The sequence below is a fragment of the Gracilinanus agilis genome, chromosome 2, assembly GCF_016433145.1.
Source record: "Gracilinanus agilis isolate LMUSP501 chromosome 2, AgileGrace, whole genome shotgun sequence".
Taxonomy (NCBI): Eukaryota; Metazoa; Chordata; class Mammalia; order Didelphimorphia; family Didelphidae; genus Gracilinanus; species Gracilinanus agilis.
In genome coordinates, this window is record NC_058131.1 from 694,524,858 (window position 1) to 694,545,197 (window position 20,340).

Sequence of the window (20,340 nt, forward strand, 5' to 3'; positions counted from 1 at the left end):
TTACCCTTCTACTGCTCTATAGGGCACAAATCAATTCTCAGCCCCAATGGATCTGGTTGTTCTTCCCTCTTTAATTTGATTTCAATGCACTGAGGTATTAAATATTTCCTCTCTCCAACCTCTTTAACCTTACAGTGTATTGTTATTCTTCCCCCTTTGGCCCCACGTGCTTCTTGATGGAATATGAATTTACTCCATTGGGTTTGTTTCCCATTTTTCTTAATATTACCTTATAAATATATAAATATGATAAACAATGGAGTTCTACCAATACTAAACATACATGCGATAAATGGCATAGCCTTTTAAGTTTCTAAAGGAGAAATTAAATGTACTTAGGGAGGAAATAGACAGTAAAAAACATACTAGTGGGTGACCTCAACTTCCCCTTTTCAGATTTAGATCAATAAAATCAAAACAAAACGAGTAGTAAAGGAAGTGAATGAAGTCTTTGAAAAGATAGAACTAATAAATTTCTGGAGAGAATTGAATGGGGATTGAAAAAATATACCTCCTTTTCAATAGTATACCACTCCTAAACAAAAATTGACCATGTATTAAGGCATAAAAACTTCATAACCTAATGCAGATAAGCAGAAATAATAAATGTATCCTCTTCAGATCAGAACTCAATAAAAATTATAATCAGTAAACTTCCATGGAAAGACAGATCAAAAATTATTTGGAAACTAAATAATCTAATGCAAAAAAATGGGTGTGTCAGAGGACAAATTATGGAAAAAAACAATAATTTTATTAATAAGAATGATAATGATGAGATGCCATATCAAAATTGATGGGATAAATCCAAAACAGTCTTGAGGGGGAAATGTATATCTCTAAATGCTGACATCAATAAAATTGAGAAAATTCAGATCCATGAATTTAGCATGCAACTAAAAAAGCCTAGAAAAAAGAACAAGTTAATAATCCTCAATTAAATACTAAATTAGAAACCCTAAAAGTTAGAGGAGAAATTAATACAATTGAAAGAGAACAATAGTACTAATTAACAATAGGATTTGGTTTCATAAAAAAAAAAGAAAAGAAATAGAGGGTCAGTTAATTTGATTTAAAAAAGGAAAGGAGAAAAAATCATCTGGAATAAAAATTGAAAGTCTAAACTCACCACTAATAAAGAAGCAATTAAAGTAATCATTAGAAGCTATTTTGGACAATCATATGCCAGGAAGTCTGATGATCTAAGTGAAATGGATGTATTTTTAGAAAAGTACAAATTTCTCAGGTTAACAAGAGAGGAAATAATCCCATCTCAGAAAAAAAGAAAGTGAACAAGCCATCAATGAACTCCTTAAGAAAAAATTCCCAGAGCCAAATGGATTCACAATTGAATTCTGTCAAACATTTAAAGAATAATTAATCCCAACTATTTGGAAAAACTCTTTGGAAATTATTTCAGGAAATAGGCAAAGAAGAAAGCCAACTAAATTCTTTTCATGAAACAAATATGCTATGATTACCTAAGCCAGGAAGAACAAAAACAGAGAAAGAGAATTATCAGCCAATTTCATTAATGAATATAGATACAAAAATTTTAAATAAGATACTAGCAAGGAGATTAGGGGAATATATTGCAAGGATAATTCACTTTTGAACAGGGGGGATTTACACCAGAAATGCAGGGCTGGTTAAATATTAGGAAAACTATCAGCATAACTGCCCATATCCAAAATCTCATGAACAGAAATCATATCATCATCTCAACAGATGCAAAAAGGACCTTCCACATGACAAACACAAGAAAGGATAGGAAAAATGAGCCTCTCCTTAAAATGATCAGTTATATTTACCTAAATCTCTCAGTACCATTTTTGGAAATGAAACCAGTTTTCAAAAACTCCCTTCTGCAGAGGTGGAGGAAGATGTAGAGGAGAGAAGGAAGACTGTAGGTAACCAGTCCCCATCCTTGCCAACATGGACCAGGTGCCAGAGCTTGGGTCAGAGTGATGTGTTCTCTGGATAATAAATAAAGTTGGTCTTTGACTAAAAGTTTTTCCAGTGATGCTAATAGTACTGCTTAGTTGTTCTGAAGGATAGGTTTCAACCCTACTCTATTCTAGGCCTAACCTACCCATGTTCTCACTCCCACCACCTGGAGCCCCAGCGGGTAAGGGATGTGAGTGATCAGGAGAGAAGTGAGGGAAGAAAAAGAACCCAGCCCTCGGTCTCCAGGGTTTTATATACTCTTGGCCCAACTGACAGTTGGTGCTTTGCCCTATGTCTCATGCCACCCTCAACATTCCAACCAGGGCAACTGACGGGTTGCCCCAGGCAAACATGGCACAGTTATTAATCCTATATTACAAAACACAGCAAAAATGCTCAAAAGATGGAGGCTTAGATGTAACCAAACCTCAGACTGCCTGGATTCATGACACTGAGATAGAGAACAAAGGGCTTCAAGAGGAAAGAAAATCAGATCAAACACAAGAACAGAGCAGGGGGACCCTACTGCTGGACAGCTCAGGGAAAACACTCCATCTTGTCCCCCAACTTTTTTTCCTCTTGAGGTTTTAGCTTCAGGGCACATTAAGCAATACAGACTAATGCAATCAATACAGGCTTAATCCCATCAATTGGACAAACAAAAAGTCTTCAGAGGGCAGGGAAACTCCAACACCCTCCACCTGCAGAGAAAGTAACTACAAACCTCCATTGCCAGCTAGGTGAGAGGGTGAAAGTGAAGGGACGAAGGTATGAAGGTAGGATGGTAGGATGGATAGGAGAAAGGAGAGAGGAAAGGAGAGGAAGGGAAAGGAAGGTAACGGTCCCAGTCCCCACAGGGGGAAATAGATTAGAGCCCCTAATAAATTATCAGAGAGCAATTTTAGGGTTTGAATAGCTAGGTTTTATTTTAATTAGAAAGGGAAAGGTGTAGGGAAAATTAGGATGTAGGAAGAAAGAGGAAAAGGCACCAAGAGAAATCAGGGTCTCAGGGTAGAGAGCTCTGCTTCCAGGGTGGAGAGAGCTAGCCCGCCTGGGTAGAGAGAGCAGAGCTCAGGATTGAGAGCTCCCAGACAGCCTCCAAGGTCCAGAGCAAGAAAAGGCTCCAAACTTTCCCTTTTATACTTTCCCTGACACCTCCTCCAAAGAAAGTGGGAGATTTCAGGGGAAGTTGTAGCAGAGAGAGTCCTGGGAGATGTAGTCTTCCAGGGCTTAAAATAATTTCAAATGGCACATAGGGGAAGATCTTTCATCAAAGCACATTAAATCCATCTGCTTAAACTAGCAGATCAGAAGAGGAAAAAATATGAGAAAAAAGAAATGACAATTGGCAGCTTCTTCCAAGGAAGTGAAAAGAGAGCAAATGAAATAGAAATAGAAGAAGAGGAAGAAGTTCCAGCAAATTGGACAGAGGCTTTAGAAGATCTCAAAATTCAATTAACTCAAGAACTTCAGGAACTCCAAAAGCAATCAAAAGAGGCTGAATACAATTTGAAAAAGGAAATACATGAACTAAAATAAGAAAATAAAGTCTTAAAAGCCAGAATTGGTCAACTTGAAAATGAAGCAAAGAAGACAAAAGATGATCTACAAAGAAAATCATACCAGAAGGAGAAGGATGACCAAAAAGCCAGGGATGAAATTCAGTCTTTAGAAAACAGAACTCAACAACTAGAAGCAAATGACTTCACAAGGCAGCAAGAATATATTAAACAAAATTTTTAAAAATGAAAAATTTGAGGAGAATATGAAACACGTGATTGATTCAACCAAAGATCTGGAGAACAGAGTTAGGAGAGACAACTTAAGAATTATTGGTTTACTGGAACATGACAAAAGAAAATGTTTAGACATCATCCTACAAGAAATTATCAGAGACAACTGCCCTGACATTCTCGAACAACAGGGAAAAGTGGAAATTGAAAGAATCCACAGATCACCTCCTACATTTAATCCACAACTGACAACTTCCAGTAATATTATAGCCAAATTCAAAAGCTACCAGACCAAGGAAAAAATATTACAAGCGGCTAAAAAGAAGTCATTCAGATACCATGGAACCACAGTTGGGATAACACAGGATCTGGCTGTATCTACATTGAAGGACCAGAAGGCATGGAACATAATATTCTGGAAAGCAAGAGAACTGGGTCTACAACCAAGAATCAACTATCCAGCAAAACAGACTATATTTTTGCAGAAGAAAGTATGGTCATTCAAAATAATTGAGGACTTGCAAGCATTCATAAAGAAAAAAACAGACGTAAACTGAGAGTTTGCTGCCCAAACACAGAACCCAAGAGAATCACCATAAGGTAATTAAAGGGGGGGGATCTTTTCTATAAGGGACATAATGTGTTCAATCGATTTGTATACCTATAAGAAAAGAAGATATTGGCAAATATTAAAAATTGTTATTATTAACAGGTTAACTAGAAGAATTTTACATAGAGGGTACAGTGACAAACTATATAGGATGAAATGTCAACATATATATGTATGTATATGTATGTGTATAAATATATACAAAACTAGATAGGAAAAAAGAAGGTAATATTAAGAAAAATGGGAAAACAAAAAAAATGGAATAAATTTATATTCCATAAAGAAGCGTGTGAGGACAATACACTGGAAGGGAAAGAAGTTAGAGAGAGGAAATATTTAATACTTAAGTGCTTTGAAATCAACTTAAAGAGGGAAGGACAATCAGATCCATTGGGGCAGAGAATTGATTCTCACCCTATAGGGAAGTAGAAGGGTAAAAAAAGGACTAGTAGAGAGGGAAGTAACACTAGGAAGGGAGGGGGGCGATGGTAGCTTAAAAAGATCCTAAAGAAGAATAAGAGGGGAATAAGAAAGGAGAGGGGAGAAAGGGAAATACAATGAGGGAGGGGATTAGGGGAACTGATAAAAACAAAACATAGGAAATAGTGAAAGAAGAAAGGATAGGACAAGGAGAGAGGATCAAAATGTCTGGGAATACACAGTTGATAATTATAACTCTGAATGTGAATGGGATGAAGTGGCACATAAAAGGGAAGCAAATAGCAGAGTGGATTAGAAACCCAAATCCTACCATATGTTGTCTACAAGAAACACACATGAGACAGGCAGACATACATAGAGTAACACTGAAAGGATGGAGCAAAATCTATTGGGCTTCAAATGAGAAAAAGAAGGCAGGAGTTGTCATCATGAACTCTGACAGAGCTAAAGTAAAAATAGATCTTATTAAAAGAGATAGGGAAGGTAATTACATCCTAATAAAAAGCAATATAAACAATGAAGAAATATCAGTACTCAACAAGTATGCACCAAAAGGTATAGCTTCCAAATTTCTGAAGGAGAAGCTAGTGGAGCTCAAGGAAGAAATAGATAGCAAAACTCTACTAGTGGGGGACCTCAACCTCCCCCTATCAGATCTAAATAAATAAGAAAGAGATAAGAAAGAAAAAGGAAAATGAAATCCTAGAAAAATTAGCTAATAAATATACGGAGAAAAATAAATTGGGACAAAAAGGAATACACCTTCTTTTCAGCAGCACGTAGAATATTCACAAAGATAGACTATGTAATAGGATATAGAAACATAGCAAACAAATGCAAAAAAGAAGAAATAATAAATGCCACCTAATCAGATCATAATGCAATAAAAATAGTTATTAGTAAGAATACATAGACAGGCAAACCAAAAACTAATTGGAAATTACATAATATGATTCTCCAAAACAATTTAGTGAAAGAACAAATCATAGAAACAATTAATAATTTAATTGAAGACAATGACAACGATGAGACTTCTTACCCAAACCTATGGGATGCAGCCAAAGCAGTTGTAAGGGGGAAATTTATATCCTTGAGTGCATATATTAACAAATTAGGGAGGGCAGAGATAAATGATTTGGGCATGCAACTTAAAAAACTAGAAAGTGAACAAATTAAAAATCCCCAGGTGAAAACTAAATTAGAAATACTAAAAATCAAAGGAGAAACGAATAAAATCAAAAGTAAACGAATTATTGAATTAATAAATAAGACTGGAAGCTGGTATTTTAAAAAACAGATAAAATAGACAAAGTCCTGGTAAATCTAATTTTAAGAAAAAGGAAAGAAGAAAACTAAATTAACAGTATCAAAGATGAAAAGGGAGACCTCACCTCTAATGAAGATGAAATTAAGGCGATCATTAAAAACAATTTTGCCCAATTATATGGCAATAAATATAGCAATCTAGGTGATATGGATGAATATTTAGAAAAATACAAATTGCCTAGATTAACAGCAGAAAGAATAGAATACCTAAATAATCCAATAGCAAAAAAAGAAATTGAACAAGCCATCAAAGAACTCCCTAAGAAAAAAATCACCAGGGCATGATGGATTCACAAGTGAATTCTATCAAACATTCAAAGAACAATTAATCCCAATATTATACAAATTATTTCATATAATAAGCAAAGAAATAGTCCTACCAAACTCCTTTAATGACACAAATATGGTAGACTCCAAATCCAGGTAGAGCAAAAATAGAGAAAGAAAACTACAGACCAATCTCCCTAATGAACATAGATGCAAAAATCTTAAGTAGAATATTAGCAAAAAGACTCCAGCAAGTAAGTAAGAGGGTTATCCAACGTGATCAAGTTGGATTTATACCAGGAATGCAAGGACGGTTCATCATTAGGAAAACTGTCTACATAATTAACTATATCAACAAGCTAACAAACAAAAACCACATGATTACCTCAATAGATGCTGAAAAAGCTTTGACAAAATACAACACCCATTCCTATTGAAAACTCTAGAAAGTATAGGAATAGAAGGACCTTTCCTAAAAATAATAAACAGTATATATGGAAAACCATCAACAAGCATCATGAGAAACACCATTTAAAATCACCCTAGACAATATAAAATACTTAGGAATCTAACAAAACAAACACAGGAATTATTCAAACACAACTACAAAATACTTTCCACACAATTAAAACTAGATCTAAACAATTGGAAAAACATTGAGTGCTCATGAGTAAGACAAGCTAACATAATAAAAATGACCATTCTACCCAAATTAATTTACTTATTTAGTGCCATATCTATCAAACTACCAAAAAATTTTACTGAATTAGAAAAAACTATAACAAAGTTCATTTGGAAGAACAAAAGATCAAGAATATGAAGGGAAATAATGAAAAAAACTGTGAGGACAGGGGCCTAGCAGTACCAGATATTAGACTATACTATAAAATAGAAGTCATCAAAACAATATGGTACTGACTAAGAGACAGAAGGAAGATCAGTAGAATAGACTTGGGGTAAGTGACGTCAGCAAGATAGTGTATGATATAAACCCAAAGAGCCCAACTTTGGGGAGAAAAAATCCACTATTTGACAAAAACTGCTGAGAAAATTGGAAAACAATATTGGAAAGATTAGGTTTAGGCCAACATCTCACACCCTACACCAAGATAAATTCAGAATAGGTGAAAGACTTGAATATAAAGAAGGAAACTATAAGTAAATTAAGTGAACACAGAATAGTATACTTGTCAGATCTCTGAGAATGGAAAGATTTTAAAACCAAGCAAGAATTAGAGAAAATTACAAAATGTAAAATAAATGATTTTGATTATATTAAATTAAAAAGGTTTTGTACAAACAAAAACAATGCAATCAAAATCAGAAGGGAAACAACAAACTGGGGGAAAATCTGTAGCAATCCAGGTATACATTAATTGTGATATTATTTTAAGAAGTATTCAAAAACTTAACTCTTATACTGCTAATGATTGATCTCTGCAATCCTGAGTCAAATTGAATGTTGACCTTGCCAAATCCCTAGCCCTTCCCTAAGGCCACACCCCAGAAGAGAGTCAGTTATCTCAGTCTCCTTACTTTTCCTTCAATGATCAATTAACATAGGTATCAAAAATCAGTAGATGCCTTAGGCCATATCCACCCTGGATCCTGATCTTAACTCTACCTATTGTTTCAGGTTTTGGTAGTTTGCATTTTATGATGATTACCTCATAATGTTAATGTATCAAACCACTGGCCTCTCCCCTTCCCCCCATACTGTTGTAACCCCAATAAAATGTGACAAGAAATCAGCTAGAAATAAGCTCTTGACCATCAGAGCTCCTAACCATGAAGCTCTTGACCATCAGAGCTTACTCGCTGTCTGTCTACCTTACGCCAAAACTTTCTGTGTGTGTGTGTCTTTATTCTCGCCTTATATTCTCTTTCCATTAATCCTTAACCCATAACCCATTTTCACTCAGTCCTTGGTTCCCCTTTCTGAGTGTCCAACCCACTAGGAATCTTCGTGGAGTCGGTGGATGGCTTCAAAATCTTTATAACAAAAAACTCTGACAGAGGTCTCATTCCTCAAATATACAAGGAGCTAAATCAATTGTATAAAAAAAATCAAGCCATTCCCCAATTGATAAATGGGTAAGAGACACGACTAGGCAATTTTCAGATGAAGAAATCAAAAAGTATCAACGAACACATGAGAAAGTGTTCTAAATCTCTAATAATCAGAGAAATGAAAAATCAAAACAACTCTGAGGCATCAGCAGATTGACTAACATGAAAGCAAAGGAAAGTAATGAATGTTGGAAGGGATGTGGCAAAATTGGAACATTAATGCATTGCTGGTGGAGTTGTGAATTGATCCAACCATTCTGATTGGCAATTTGGAACTATGCCCAAAGAGCTCTAAAAGACTGTCTGCCCTTTGATCCAGCCAAAGCACTGCTGGGTTTGTACCCCAATGAGATCATAGATAAACAGACTTGTACAAAAATATTCATAGCCATGCTTTTTTGTGGTGGCAACAAACTGGAAAAGGAGGGGATGTCCTTCAATTGGGGAATGGCTGAACAAATTGTGGTATATGTTGGTGATGGAATACTACTGTATGAAGTGGTATAGAGAAAAACAGCCATAACAGAAACTAGATTAAAAAACCCCTACATGCTTGGGGAGACAGCCAAAAACTAACTACAAAAGCTACAGACGTTCTGCTTCAGGAACTACAGGGCGCCCCTAAGTCTGTCGACACCCACTACCTCCTGAGCTACATCCTGTTTCCACATAGCACCAACCCAGAACCCCAAACGTATATAATCTTCATCCTGACTATGTTGCCCCCCCCAACCTCTCTTTGGCTGAGCTTCCCCTAGCGTGCTATAAATAAAGACTTCCCTTTGCTTGGATTGCATTGTCTCCGTGTGCTCCTTGGGTGATCTTCCACTCAGACCCTAACATTTGGGGGCTCCTCCAGGAATGGATAAGACCCCCTGAGGACCACCGGGACAGGGGAAGTTCTCTCCCTGATTTTGTGACGACTTTCCAGAGGTGAGCAGTGTGTCTGTGCAGTGTGACTGGTTGTGTGATTGTGTATGGGAGGATTTGGGGCTCTGGCGGGACATAGAGCGTAGTAGACAGGTGATCACGTGCCTCCCAGATCATAGGAGGATGTTCTATGCCAAGTCCCCAGGTGAAGGTCCAATTCCTCACCTGTTTCTGAGTGAGGACCAGCGATTACCGAATTTCCTGTCTCCCATGAGGGAGCAGGTTGGGAAAGTTGGGAAGGGAGTCCATTAAGAGGGGTGGGAAAGGGAGTGATCTGAAAGCTTGGAGACAAAAAAAAAAAAAAGCGGAACGTCAGAAGGTTGGATGTCTTCTGTCCCCCGGGAAATAATTAGGGGGAGTCCAGGGTTAGAGCCCTGAGCAAGCTCCCACCCCGACTCAAATTCTATGTGAATCCACAAAGAGAAGGACACCAGGAAAATTGTATTTTTCTCTCTCTAGGAAGATAGATTTAAGACTACTTCGTAGATATGGCAAATTTAAAAGTGACCTTGGAACTACATTTCCCATGATTCCTCTTGTAAAAATGGAGGCAGACAGGAAGCATGATGATGTAAGAGAGGGGATAAGACTCCTGGAGTCAGGATGGGCAGGCTCTTTAGCTACCTGGGCCCGGGAGATATGAAAGATAAAATGGCTGAGGCGGCAGTTTGAATAAGTTTCTTACAGGCGCGTGGTCAATTTATCTCTATCAGCATGGCTTTTATTAAAATACTATTCTCCCTTTTAATCTTGGCCATCATCATTTCTAAAAACAACAGTTCTCTGAACAACCCCAGAAACTAATCGACCTGGTAGAGTCAATTTTTTTGACTCACGGTCCCACCTGGGACGACTGCCAACAACTCCTCCATACTCTCTTCACCTCGGAGGAGTGCGACTGCATTTATGCCAAGGGGTGTAAACTGGTCCTTGGCAATGATGGTGGGCCCACCTTGGACCCAACCCGCCTTGCTGCTGTCTTTTTTGTCATCCATCCAGATTGGGACTTCACCATGGAGGAAGCTGCAGCAGGATCTCTGGCCCCGCCTACAGGCTGGGTTCCAGCCTCCTCTGCATGATCCACATTCCTATAAGCTGGGGGATTGGATCTGAGTCAGGAGACATCAGAAGCGGGCCCTTCAGCCCTCAAGGTCTCTCATGGTCCTGAGGCAAAAGTATCAGCCTTTAGGCAAGGGAGTGGCCATGAGGAGGATTCCTCATTATGGACAATCGGAAGTGGAGAATGAAGTGGCATAGAGAAAAACAGCCATAACCAAAACTAGCTAAAACCCCCAACATGCTTGGGGAGACAGCCAAAAACCACTAAAAACAAAGGCTACAGAAGTTTGCTTCAGGAACTACAGGGCACCCCTAATTCTTTCAACACCCTCTACCTCCTGAGCTACATCCCGTTCCCACATAGCACCAACCCGGAATCCCAAACATATATAATCTCCACCCTGACTATGTCCCCCCTGGAATACTCCTTGGCTGAACTTCCCCTAGCGTGCCAGAAATAAAGACTTCCCTTTCCTTGGATTGCATTGTTTCCATGTGCTCCTTGGGTGGTCTTCCACTCAGACCCTAACACTGTGCTCAAAGGAATAATAAACTGGAGGAATTCCATGTGAACTGGAACAACCTCCAGGAATTGATGTAGAGTGAAAGGAGCAGAACTAGGAGAACACTGTACACAGAGACTGACAATCGAACACAAGTGACATCTCTACTAGCAGCAATGCAAGGATCCAGAGGAAGGCTGGGGGATTTATGGAAAAGAACACTGCCCACATTCAGAGGAAGAACTACAGGAGAGGAAACACAGAAGAAAAACAACTGCTTGTACACTTGGGTTGATGTGGGCATGATTGGGAGTGTAGACCTGAAACGACCACACCAATGCAACTATCAATAATATGGAAATAGGTCTTGATTGATCACACATGTTAAAACCAGTGGAAATGAGCATTGTCTATGGGGGGAGTTTGAAGGGAGGGTGAAGGGGAAAGTAAGAACATGAATCATGTAACCATGGAAAATTTTTCTAAAAAAAAATTAAATCAAATTAAGTAATTAAGGAGAGACTCCACCAGACATACCCAGGAAACCAACTAGAATGCAGAATGGATGTCAAAGCACTGGTGATGTCATGAATACGTTGAAGCACAAAGAATCAAGGAGTACCTAGACTTTGACCCAGGTGAATTCATTCCAGGATTTCATGGGCTCCCTCAGTGATGTTTTCTTTATCACCTAACTTCCCCCCTCCACCCCGCTTTTTTTTTAATTCACATGATTTTTGGAGACATCCAGCAATCCTTTCTGTCAGTTCCTCCTTGGAAAAAATGCTTAGGGTACGAAGCATTGCAGAACTCATCAGTCAGCCGGACCCTAACCCTTCCTGTTACTGCCTCCTAGACAGCCACTGACACCGTGCTCACCCCCTGACTTGGAACCCAGGCATTTGCTGCTAGAATTTGCCTAAGTTTTAGCGACAGCATGATACACAGGACTCAAAGGGTAACCTAGGTTCTCTCATGGCCAGTTGTCTTTTTTTTTTTTAATTTCATCCTTTTGAAAATTTGGAGGGGCTTTCTTCGGTGTCTCTGTCTTTGTGGCAGTGAGTTTACATTTAAACTATCAACCAAAACAAATGTAATAACTTTTAAAAGTATTATATATATATATATATGTATATATACACACATATGCATATACATATATACTTATTTATTCATTCATTTATTTGATTATTCATTTGTATTATTTATTTATTTTTTAGTTGTGAGTTCTGTATGGTGCTAGGGCCTGGCCTCCAGGCTCTCATCACAAAGAATATTGACACTTGCCTTCCTTACTTATTCTCAGTGAGACATACCTTTCCTCCCTCCCGCCCTCTGGCATACTGCAGGCAGCTTTCCAACACAAAACTGAGCACATGGACCCTGCCAACCAGCCATCCACTTACTGTGAGATGCCGTATTCTAGAAACAGGGATGATGTTCATTCCTGTCTCCTCACTCAGTGATGCCTGAGCCTCCAAGCAGAGGAATATCTGTTGCCGGGCCATGGTGTGCCATGCTTGGTGGTGAATAGTGTTATAATTATTGGAGGTCTCTTGATGTATTTGAGATGGCAGAAATGATGTACAGAGAGAAATAAGCTGACCCTTCTCCCTTATAACAGTTGCCCAGGCAGGATCCTTCAGGTCTAAGAGGTATATCCCTTCAGGACCCACCTGGGGTTAATTGATATGTTGATTTGGGCTCTTTAGCTAGGATAACGACTTGTATTCTGACTGCGTTTCTCCCTTCCCAAAACAAGCTTTGAAACTGCTTTAGGAAGGTACTTTAAACTTTATATTAAACAAGAAGGATATGGGTAAAGGACTGTGGTATAGGAGACCCTATTCTAATGGTTACTAATGAAATCTCAACTGCTGGCAGATGAAGAATCAATGTAACTTCCCTCTGGTTTAGCCTGGCCAGGACTAAACCAGAGTAGGTAAATTGCTGGGATATCTTTGACTTCTTCTTCAATAGATCTTCAGCCTTACAGTTGAGTTATGTCCACCCTTTCCACCCTCTTCTTCATCTCCTGCCCACTTCCCGGATCCCTCCCAGGCCCTGGGAAACCTAGATATCTAGATGATGAAACTCCTAATATCTAGGGGCAGTAGACACCAAGGTGGTGGTCAGGTACAGGTTGGCACGGTATCTCAAGTACAGGAAGGGTTTGCAGAGAGATGTTTGCACCCTCTCACTCCAAGACCAGGATCCACCAATCTCCAGCCTCAGCACAGGTCAAAGACACAGAACTTCTCCTCAGGATTCTCAACTGCTCCTCCTGCCTTTCGCATGACTTCCCTGGGAACATTCCATCCAACTGGCTTATTTGTCAATCAAAGGTGAACTTCAAGCTCCCAGAGATTCAATATAACCATAGTCAAAGGCGCTTGCTGCCTGGGAGTCTGGGCTCCTCCCGTCTCTCAATGCCCAGGTACTAACTTTCCTGAAATCATCATTCAGCTAGTTGGTGCCCCCCACTTCCAGAGCAGGGTGGGAGAGGGTCCCTCTTCACATCCCCCCACTTCTCCAGCCTGCCTGTGCTAAGTGGTCTCCTGTTCAATCCAACCAAGTAGCCTGAATGCTCCTCTCATTGAAAGTGTTCCTTGCCATCTTCTGTCCTCCTTCTGGGAGCAAGCGAGCCAGTCAGCCAGCCAACCAACCAAAGCAAGAGAAGAGTGAAAAGTTTCCCTCTTGCAAAATCGAATTGTCTTACCTGCCAGACCAATAGAAAATGTTGCTTCTGTTCAGATAGTCATCTTCCAATTGTCAGTACAAGGGAGAGAAAGGCTACCCTTAAAGTGGATCAGGTATGGAAAGCTGGCCACCTGATGCTATCCCTAGGACCCAGGGCTTCTGCCTCTGCTTATTTGCTGCTGTGCTGCTCCTTCCCCTGCCCCTAGAAACCCCACCCCTAGAAGCCCCTCCTCACCTACTTTTGTCTCCCTTCTTCATTTCATCCCAGAACTGCTTGATTTATCTCCTGACTTTCCTATAGCTTGCTCCTTTGTTTTCTGCAACTTTCTGCTTCCTGATATCTATTTTTCCCCTAGTCCCATTTCTTTTTTTATTTTTTAATGAATTAATGGAATGAATGAATTTTGGATATTTCTCCATGGATACATGCTTCATGTTCTTTCCTCCCCCCCTCCCAGAGCCAACAAGCAATTCCACTGAGTTGTTTTACATGTTTCCTTTCTTTAAAACCTCTTATTTCCAGATTATTGCTATTTTCAATACAGTGATGCTTTAAAGTCAACATCCCCAATCATATCCCCATCAACCCATCATATGTTTTTCTTCTGTGTTTCTACTCCCACATTTCTTTCTCTGGATAGTGATACCATTCCTTCTCATAAGCCCCTCACAATTGTTCTGGTTCATTCCATTGCTGCTGGTAGAGAAGTCCATCATGTTCGATTGTGCCAGTGTTTCAGTCTCTAAATACAATGTTCTCCAGGTTCTGCTCCTTTCGCTCTGCATCAACTCCTGGATGTCCATCCAGTTTAGGTGGAATTTTTCTAGTTCATTATTCCTTTCTGCATAATAGCATTCCACCATCATCAGATACCAGTTTGTTCAGTCATTACACAATCGTGAGGCCACCCCTTCAATTTTTAATTCTTTCCCACCCAATGTTTCTTTGTTCATCTGCCCGTCCGTCCATCCATCCATTCATCTATCTATCCATTCATTCATTCATTTCTGTTTGTTCATTCATTTGTTTATTTGCTTGCTTATTTGTTTGTTTATATCTTGTCATTTACTCTGTATTCTATTTGACTTTATTTTCCACCTCTGACTACTTCTGAATTCCATCTTTCCTATCTTATTTGTTGTTTCCTTGGGTTTATTTCCTTGGATGTGACTTGGTCTTAAGACATTCACAAGCTAGGCTCCAAAGCTGCCTGAGAGACCACAGTTCCTGGTATGTGTGTGTGTGTGTGTGTGTGTGTGTGGGTGTGTGTGTGTGGGTGTGTGTGTATGTGCCCCTCCTCCCCCCCACAGGGCAGTGGTTACATAAGAATGACAAGATGTGTGCCTTGGCCTAGTGGGGGGAGGGCAGAGAAGCCCTGCAGGATCCATCTGGATTTCAAGGTTTAGGTTTCTAAGTCATGCTAACCTTACCAATGAAGGGCTCCTAATCTCCAGTTTGGCTCCAAGTCAGAGATATCCCATCTTTTTCTTAACCAATTAATTAGTTGATTAATTAGCTAATTGGTTAACTAATTAATTAGTAATCTTTTCCCATGGTTATAAGATTTATGTTCTTTCCCCTCCCCTACCATAGCTGACACTCAATTCCACTGGGTTTTACATGTGTCATGGATCAAGACCTATGTCCATATTAATAATTCCCATATGGTGATCGCTTAGAGCAGGGGTCAGCAACCTTTTTGGCTGTGAGAGCCATAAACACCACATTTTTTAAAATGTAATTTCTTAGGAGCTGTACAGTGCTCACAGTGCGTGCTCCTGTAACAGTGCCTGAAAAAAAATTGACTTTATGGCTCCTGTAGAAAGTCATATCTGACCCTCTAAAGAGCCATACATTGCCGACCCCTGGCTTAGAGTCTACATCCCCAATCATATCCCCATAGACCTACGTGATCAAGCACTGGTTTTTCTTCTGTGTTTCTACTCCCATGTTTCTCCCTCTGGATATGGATAGCATTCTTTCTCATAGGCTCCTCAGAATTGTCCTGGATCACTGCATTTGCTGCTAGGAGAGAAGTCCATGACCTTCTATCATGCCACAGGGTATCCATCTTTGTGTACAAGGTTCTCCTGCTTCTGCTCCTTGCACTCTGCATCAATTCCTGGAGGTTGGTCCATTTCACGTGGAATTCTTCATAGTTCTTTATTCTTTTGAGCACAATCATATTCCATCACCAGCAAATGCCACAATCAGTTCAGCGTTTCCTCAAAGGGCATCTCCTCATTTTCCAATTTTTTGCCACCACAAAGATCACAGTTATACATATTTTTGTGCAAGTCTTTTTCCTTATGATCTCTTTGGGGTATAACCCCAGCAATGGTATGGCTGGGTGAAAGGGCAGACAGTCTTTTAGTGCCCTTTGGGCCTAGTTCCAAATTACCATCCAGAAATTGGGTAGAAAGGACCTTTCCTCACCAGGGGTTAACTTGTCCCTAGGCACCTCCAAGTCCACACTGCCCTGGTGGTCTTCAGGGACATAGACTCATTTCTTTTTCTTTTCTAATTTTTAAGGATCCATTTCTTTACTTATTTACTTGCTTAGTTGTTCCTTTGTTCGTTCCCAAGTTTCTTTTCATTTTTTCCACTAAATTATTTGTTCTAAATAAAGACTTTAATGGTTTTTTCTTTCCTGTAATGACAAATTTCCACATGAGTTTTCAGAACTTGCATGATTCATGTTGTCCCCTCCTTCCTCCTCCCCACCTCCAGTTGCAACCAATGCAATCTGTTATGCATATATTATCATGCAAAAGCATGTTCCTGAAAGACTTGTACAAACATATGTATGACCACACTCTTTGTGATGGCAAAAAAATGGAAAATGAGGTTATGCCCTTCCATTGGGGAAGGACTGAACAGATTGTGGTATCTGCTGGTGTTGGATTATGGTTGTGCTCAAAGGAATGATGAACTGGAGGAATTCTATGGGAACTGGAACAACATCCAGGAATTGATGCAGAGTACAAGGAGCAGAAGCAGAAGAACCATATACACAGAGACATAAACCCTGTGGCCTGATCAAATGCCATGGAAAGAATGCTATTCACATACAGAGTGAGAACCATGCAAGTAGAAACACAGAAGATATCAAAATAAAAACTGGTTTCTCTATTTTTCGTTTTTGTAAGTGAATGATCTTATGAAAACAAAACCCCAAACCATATGCCTGAATAAATAAATGATAAATCATGTTTTCACCTGCATTCCTACTCAATTTCTTTTTTTAACATCCTAAATTCTTTCTCATAAAACCCCCAGGGATATCCTGGATCATTATACTGCTATTAGTAGCAAAGATGACATCCTAAAAATAGAATCCTACACCATATTCACCCAAGTATTTTTACTCAAATGTTTCATTTGACTAGCTTTCCAATTTCTTCCCCCATACTGTTTCACAGGTCCCTCCCTGCCCTAACCCTAAATTCATTTCTATCTCTAACTCTAACCCTGCCTTTATTTCTCTTCCTAACCCTAACCCTACATTCGTGCCCTAAACCTAACCCTGAATTCTAACACAAACTCTAACCGTAGCCCTGCCTTTGTTTCTCTTTATAACCCTAAATATAAATTTCTCCGTTCTTTCCCCACTTCCACACATTTTCCAATCAGATGCGATTGAAGCATTTGGAGACAGAGAAAATGATGTAATACAGGAGGGACTGCTGCTGTGGGGTCTAGAACTCTGACCTCACAGCACCTAAAGTTATTTTGTAAAGGAAATAGCAAGAGGTCTTTGCTATAGAGCAAAGACATTATTTTCTTCCTAAATTAACCCTTCTTTAAATCCAGATGACAGAAAATGGTGAATTAAAGCATTTGAGAATAGGGTTATAATTTTTTTAAACTAAAGTATATACTAGGACACAAGATAATGTCTTGTTTCTACTTTTAATCTTGGTTGCATTAGTTTTGCTTCTTTGGTTCTGAATTTAATAAAATTAAAATTACCTATACACCTCATAATGTTATCTATTATTTAACCATTAATTCCTCCCTTATGTTGATTTGAAATGTAAACTATTCTATGTTCCCTTGTTTATGGTATACTTTACAGCTAAGTCATAAGCCCATTTAGATATCTTAGGAGAGCTTATGACATAGTAGTGAATGGTCTGATTTTGAGCAAGGAGAGAGCTCGGTGTGAATGTCTGTGATTTCTGTAATGCATAGTATAGAGGAAATTGAGACTGGCCATAAATTAGCTTTATTTAAGTTAGTAGGGGGAGATTTTAAAAATAGGAGAGGTATATTTTCCTCACTATTCCATTTAGCTTGCTATTCTCTGGCCACCATTAGGACCCCCTAGCCATGCTCACAGGGAACATTTGTTGCCAGCAACAAAACTAAAAGAGAAGAGCTTGGATATGCACTCTTGCACCAGTTTATCAAACCTTTTCTCAGCCCAATAACTCACAAATATTATCTGAGGAGTCAATCATGGCTTTCTATTTTGCCTGGGCCACCCAGGGGAGCAGTCCAGTAGACAGTACATGAGACATCACCCTGCCCTGTCTCATGATCTCTTGAGTATTGTTGCCTTTTTCCTGCTGCCATTCTATCCTCACTCAATGGTTTCCATCACATAATCCTTGCCTCTGAGTCAAGTTCAGGATCACACAAGGTATGTTGCCCTAAAAGGAGGAAGGGTAAATTTTCTTCACACAATAGCAAGATAGGAGTTGCATGTGAACATCTTTCCATATAGCTTGTATTCTCAAGGTTTCTCTCCAGTGTGAATTCTCTGATGTCTACCAAGATGGAAGGTCATTAGAAATGCCTTTCCACACTGCTTGCATTCATAAGGTCTCTCCCCAGTGTGGATTCTCTGATGTGTGGTAAGACTGGAGCTATGACTGAATGTCTTTCCACACTCCTTGCATTCATAAGGTTTAACCCCAGTGTGGATTCTCTTGTGTACAGCAAGACTGGAAATACCTGTAAATATCTTTCCACATTGCTTGCATTCATAAGGTTTCTCGCCAGTGTGGATTCTCTGATGTCTAGCAAGATTGGAGGTCATTAGGAATGCCATTCCACACTGCTTGCATTTATAAGGTTTCTCACCAGTGTGGATTCTATGATGTCTAGCAAGCTGGGAGCTCAGTCTGAACGTCTTTCCACACTGCTTGCATTCATAAGGTTTCTCCCCGGTGTGGATTCTTTGATGTCCAACAAGAGTGGAGTTATCTTTGAATGCCTTTCCACACTGTTTGCATTCATAAGGTTTCTCCCCAGTGTGGATTCTCTGATGTGCAGAAAGACTGGAGCTCTGCCCAAATGCCTTTCCACATTGCTTGCATTCATAAGGTTTTTCCCCAGTGTGGATTCTCTGATGTCCAGCAAGATGGGCATTCCGACTAAATGTCTTTCCACACTGCTTGCATTCATAAGGTTTCTCCCCAGCATGGATCTTCTGATGTCTAGCAAGATGAGAATTCAGTCTGAATATCTTTCCACACTCCTTGCATTCATAAGGTTTCTCCCCAGTGTGGATTCTCTTGTGTACAGAAAGACTGGAAATACCTGTGAATATCTTTCCACATTGCTTGCATTCATAAGGTTTCTCACCAGTGTGGATTCTCTGATGTATAGCAAGATAGGAGGCCATTAGGAATGCCTTTCCACACTGCTTGCATTCATAAGGTTTCTCACCAGTGTGGATTCTACGATGTCTAGCAAGCTGGGAGCTCAGTCTGAATATTTTTCCACACTCCTTGCATTCATAAGGTTTCTCCCCAGTATGGATTCTCTGATGTACAGCAAGACAGGATTTCTCTTTAAATGTCTTTCCACACTGCTTGCATTCATAAGGTCTCTCTCCACTGTGGATTCTCTGATGTCTAGCAAGATTGGATCTCAGTCTGACTCTCTTTCCACACTGTTTGCATCCATAAGGTTTCTCCTCAGTATGGACTCTCTGATATCCAGAAAGACTGGCCCTGTGTGTAAAAGTCTTTCTGCACTGATTACTTTCACTAGATTTTTCCTTAGTGTGCATTCTTTGATGTTCAATATGAGATAAATTTTGAGGTGCAACACAGAATTCTCTGAAAGCAAAGTTATTAGGACTATCACTCACAAATCTATGCAGGTCCATTTCTTTCAAAGGGCTCATCTCTGTTGGATTCACCTTCATTTCAGGTCTGATCTCTCCTTCTAAAAGAAACAAACAATAAAACCTACATATAGAACAACATATACACAAATACAACTCCTCCTTTCCTAAACTGTCAGAACATAAACTGCTTTATATCCTATATCCTTAAGTAAGAAGAAAAGCCTTCCAATTTAAATGGGCGCAATCCATCCTTTAAAAATGCTACTGCCTCAAAGCTAAAGAACAATTTAAATAATGAAGAGCATCCCAAGTGATCTCACTGGCTCTTCATAACAAATCTGGAATTTGGGACAGGCTAGCTTCACTACATTCCTAACACAGACCAAGACCTCAGGAAGACTGGATTAGTGACTTCACCCGAAATCCTGGCTGCTGAGACCAAATCTTGTGACTGGGCAAGAATTTAGGATTAGTCCAATCAGTCCACAGTACTAAATGATTCACTTTCAACTTTTAGTTTTCATTTTCATCATCTATACATTCAAACCCCTCTTCATAGTTATGACAACACTGGGTACATGTAGAATAAATATCCCTACTATTTCATTATCTAGCTTCTCTGTAAGCATTATATAATTCCCTTCGTGATTGCTTTTGACCTTATTTTTTTA